Below are 6000 nucleotides of genomic sequence, written 5' to 3' on the forward strand. Positions count from 1 at the left end.
TGTGCGCATATACGGAAACTGTGCATATACGGAAGATGTGTGCATATACGGAAACTGGGCATATACGGAAGATGTGCGCATATACGGAACCTGGGCATATACGGAAGATGTGTGCATATACGGAAACTGGGCATATACGGAAGATGTGCGCATATACGGAACCTGGGCATATACGGAAGATGTGTGCATATACGGAAACTGGGCATATACGGAAGATGTGCGCATATACGGAAGATGTGTGCATATACGGAAACTGGGCATATACGGAAGATGTGCGCATATACGGAAGATGTGCGCATATACGGAAACTGGGCATATACGGAAGATGTGCGCATATACGGAAGATGTAGGCATATACGGAAACTGGGCATATATGGAAGATGTGCGCATATACGGAAGATGTGGGCATATACGGAAATTGGGCATATACGGAAGATGTGGGCATATACGGAAACTGGGCATATACGGAAGATGTGTGCATATACGGAAACTGGGCATATACGGAAGATGTGCGCATATGCCCAAACTGGGCATATACGGAAGATGTGGGCATATACGGAAACTGGGCATATACGGAAGATGTGCGCATATACGGTAACTGGGCATATACGGAAGATGTGCGCATATACGGAAGATGTGGGCATATACGGAAACTGTGCATATACGGAAGATGTGTGCATATAGGGAAGATGTGCGCATATACGGAAACTGGGCATATACGGAAGATGTGCCCATATACGGAAGATGTGCGCATATACGGAAACTGGGCATATACGGAAGATGTGCGCATATACGGAAGATGTAGGCATATACGGAAACTGGGCATATACGGAAGATGTGCGCATATACGGAAACTGGGCATATACAGAAGATGTGCGCATATACGGAAGATGTGGGCATATACGGAAACTGCGCATATACGGAAGATGTGCGCATATACGGAAACTGGGCATATACGGAAGATGTGCGCATATACGGAAGATGTGGCATATACGGAAACTGGGCATATACGGAAGATGTGCGCATATACGGAAGATGTGCGCATATACGGAAACTGGGCATATACGGAAGATTTGCGCATATACGGAAGATGTGCGCATATACGGAAGATGTAGGCATATACGGAAACTGGGCATATACGGAAGATGTGCGCATATACGGAAGATGTGGGCATATACGGAAACTGGGCATATACGGAAGATGTGGGCATATACGGAAACTGGGCATATACGGAAGATGTGTGCATATACGGAAACTGGGCATATACGGAAGATGTGCGCATATGCCCAAACTGGGCATATACGGAAGATGTGCGCATATACGGAAGATGTGGGCATATACGGAAACTGGGCATATACGGAAGATGTGCGCATATACGGAAGATGTGCGCATATACTGTAACTGGGCATATACGGAAGATGTGCGCATATACGGAAGATGTAGGCATATACGGAAACTGGGCATATACGGAAGATGTGCGCATATACGGAAGATGGGCGTATACGGAAGATACATGCATATATATGAGGTTAAATAAATAAATCGGATTTAGGATAAATATGTACTCACCCCGTACTTATTTGTACTAAAGGTTGAATCCATTGGGATAATATTATTGTGAGAGTATTTCAGCATCATTGAACACATCCACTTTGTTTGTATGCCTATGATAAAAGGGATATTTTCAATAAGATCATTGAACACATGCGCATATCTTCCGTAATCCTATGAGTTTCGAAGTGAAACTCGAATTTGGTCTATTTCCAAAACGTTTGACACACTACCAACCTTCTTTTCTGAAGATTCGATAGATTTCAGTGGTCATCGTCATCATCATATATATAATTTTTCATGGTTTAAATTGCATTTTAGAATGTATAAATGGATTCAACTCTTTGAAAATCCTTTTGAGCACTAGGATTACATAGATTATAGTCTCTGTAATTTGTTGTCTGCTATATCTTTTGTTGATATTTCTAATAACGTTACAGCATCATCAACACCTTCAAACTATTCCAACCTTCTGATGCCAAGAAATTCCTGGTGGTGGGTGTTCACATTATTGGATTTACATATTGGTAATTAGTTGATATGTAAAATTGGATACGTGTACAAAGTATTTTTTTTTTTTTTTATCTTTGTGAACCTCATCTCCTTGGTGACTCCTCATGGCAGTTTTTTCCAAAGTCTGAACTTTCTTATTCTAGAACTGGTTTTAATATAAATGTAATTATAATTATGTACCAAATTTAAGCATGTTGTATTTTCTTTCCAAGGTATGGAAGTATCAACTACTGGAATTTTTCTCATATTTCACTTCTATCTGTTGAATGATGTCTAGTATTTGTCTATTTTGGAAAAGAGAGTGGCTATTGAGAGATGTTTTCATTGATAGGAGAGGGTTGAAAATGACCTGCATAGGGATCATAGAAGCGTTTAAATATGGAAATAATTGTGCTTTTTCCAAATCCGTTATGACCAACAGGTGTTATTGTCTTGCCAGCATGAATAGAAAGGTAAAAATATTGAAAGACAATTTGTTTTCGAGATGGATATCTAAACCAAATATTCTGTAGTTCAATGTGCCCCTCTACTTGTAATAAAGTCTCGCTTTCAGGAAGATTGTGATTTATATCTTGATTTTGTTCTATCATGATTAGAATGCTATATGCAGTTGTGATTAACTAAGTGCAAGTGTAATCACATCACACAAAATGCAATACGTTTTTTCATTTTTTCCTTTTAATTAAAATTAAATAGCAAACTATAGGATTGTAATGTTGAATTTACATGTTATACACATTTTTTTTGTAAGCATTTCAAGATGGTGTACAATTACACTGTCTAGATTTGTCCCCATTGTCCCCATCCTAGGATGAGATGATTTCCTTATCTCATACTGTCACAGTTTGGGCCTTGAAGTTGAAATAGGCAAACAAAGCATGGGTTTGTTAGCAAATCAATAATGAAATGACACATTATACATGGTATCCAGGGTTTGTTAACAAATCAATAATGAAAAGACATGTTACCCATTATTTGTAGATGGATAGGTGGTCTCATTTAGATTGAGGTCTTATCTAAGGATCTATCCATATGTATGAAGTGTTTGAATCAATTCATCAATCTTGTCTCCATGAATCTATAAATTGTGCTCTCTTAATATTTCCCAAAAATAGATCTCGAATGGTCCACCCATCTGGAAATTTTGCTCTCTTAATATTTCCCAAAAATAGATCTCGAATGGTCCACCCATCTGGAAATTGTGCTCTCTTAATATTTCCCAAAAATAGATCTCGAATGGTCCACCCATCTGGAAATTGTGCTCTCTTGATATTTCCCACAGAGATGGTCCACTCATCTACAAATGGTAATTTGGAATGGAAAATTGTTTATTTGCCATTGGTGATAAGGTTTTATCTTCCAATATTACTTAATATAATGATAATTTCAAAATCTAATATGAAAATTATTAAATTTGGTTCAAATGATAATTTTAATGCAATACTTACCAATTATTTAATTTTTTTAATATGTAATGAGAGTGAATCCAATTCAATATGAAATGTTCTTCATCAAAAAATGATAAAATAATAAATTTACAATTTGCATTGAAGATGGATTTTCAATGAAGTATGAATTATTTCACACAGAATAATTTTCAAAGGAAGTTAAAAATTTATTTATTTATAATAATAATAAAATAATATTAAAAATAAAAATAAAATGATGGCGTAAGTTGTCCATTTTTAAATTTTTCTTCTATTTTAAATTTCTTTTGTATTATGGGATATGATTCATGTTAGAAATTGTTTCAGATAAATTTGATAACTTTGTAATGTAAAAGGGTAAAGAATGGAGATGTAGAATGTAGAAGATATTTCTAATGATAAAATGGTAATTATATGTTTTATTTTTCAAAATTTTGTTTGCATTGATTTTTTTTTTTTTTTATATATTGATCTTTTATATATCACGATTCTTCGAATTTATGCCTAACTAAGTTTCCTTTGCAACATCTAGTGCAATTGCTAGTTATAATTAAATTTTCATTTTTCAAAGGTTACACAACTTTATATGGGAAAATGCAAAATCCATAACATTTCTTATTGGAATATTCACAAAAATGAATATTTGACTCAAGCAATGAAGACATTAGAAATTTCATTTTTCATTAAATAAATATGATATAATTTTAATATATTGAGAAAAAGTTTTTAAATTTTATTTCTAAAAATTATTGAAATATTCATAAAAATGAATATTTAATTTAAGCAATAAATACATTAGAAGTTACATTTTTTTTAAATAAATATGATATAACTATGATACAGTGAAATGAAATAATTACATGTCATTCAACATTTCATTAATATTTTCCGAAATTTTTAAAACTTTTTATTAATAAGATTCATTATTAATATTAAATAGTTCTCTTTACCTCCCATCATCTTCAGGACCAAAAAAGACTTATGTAATATTAATAATAATACTTATTATTAAAAAGCTTTTTAGTAATTCCAAAAAGATTAATGAAATACTAAGTGATACTTATTATTCAATTATATTTTTATAAATGGAATTATAAAACTTTTCTAGATACATTATAGTTATGATCATATTTAGCTCCGGGAACCGGGTATTTTAATCTCTTTACTCTTAAAGTCAAATATGTCTTTACTGTTAAAGTCAAATATTCGTTTTTGTTTTTGTTAGTATTTTAATGAGAAATGTTTTAGATTTCTCATTTTAACTTATAATGTTATATATAAAGAAAAAAACAAATCTTATTTTCAAAATTTCAAATAAATAAGAGAATAATCAACTCATAATCAAAAGTTTGAAAAAGAATATTGAATATTTTTATTTCCTTATTAAATAAACTTTCTCCAAAAATCAATGAAGGTCCGTCCCAAAATACAATTATTAAAATTGGAGTCATTTGTGGATGTTTCAATATAACATAAGTTTTCGAACCATCGAAAAGCTCAAACTATTGTATTTGTTTTATTAATTGTATTGTTTTCAATGGTTGGTTTAATTAATTGTTTTCAATTGTTTAATGGTTGGTTTAATTGATATTTGTTTTCAATACATTTGTAATTCACTATAATACTTTATTATTTTAATTCTAAAACGTTATCTAATTAAACATTAGTTAGAAAATCAAAAGAGGGATTCATTTGGAATAATGGGGAAGTCTATAATACATATTTTCCAACCATTGAAAAGCTCAAATAATTATTTTGAAGGATGGTTTAATTGATATTACAAGGTTAGTTGAAGCACTTAACTTATAAACTTGATAATTTGTAACTAATAAAAACAAAATCCGTTACAACTATTCATCAAAAAGTAATGTAACATTGATAGAATATAACATCGCATCCACATAAGGATTTAAAATTCAATGGAGATGTTGTCATAAACACAAATATAAATTTATGTATTTTTTATTCAAAATAGGTCCAACTATACATGTTTCTTTTTTACAAAATAGAACTTCATTTCCAACATAAATAATGGAATCTCATGCCCATCAATGACATAATGGAAAAACAACATCATGATCGATCTACCGTATGGGTCTCTAAGTCACCCTCGTCCCATGAGGCACTCCCAGGTGGATTTCCAAATTGATGTCTCTGCAAAAAATTACAATAATCAATTAGTTGTAAAAATTGAAAGGCATATAATCAATTTCATTAATTCATGATGATATTTTGATCAAATACTCATTCTCACCGTGAGGATTTGAGGCAATGGAGAAGACAACCCTTCCTGGGTAGATGGCGGAGCACTTGGTGACGGATATAGGCATGGTTCAGGGGCGCTGGATAAAGGCATGGTGGATGTGAAATAGGGAAAAGGTAGTGGGTGCGGGCGATGATACACCCCCACCGGTTGTACAATAGTGGGAATCACTGTAGGCCGGGGGATTAACCTAGGGGGGGAAATTGGAATGTTAAGGGTGGACGATTGAAAAAATGGGAATGGTGG

This window comes from Pinus tabuliformis, chromosome 7 (assembly GCF_031772625.1).
Source record: "Pinus tabuliformis cultivar Carrire ecotype Pingquan chromosome 7, CPIR1, whole genome shotgun sequence".
NCBI lineage: Eukaryota > Viridiplantae > Streptophyta > Pinopsida > Pinales > Pinaceae > Pinus > Pinus tabuliformis.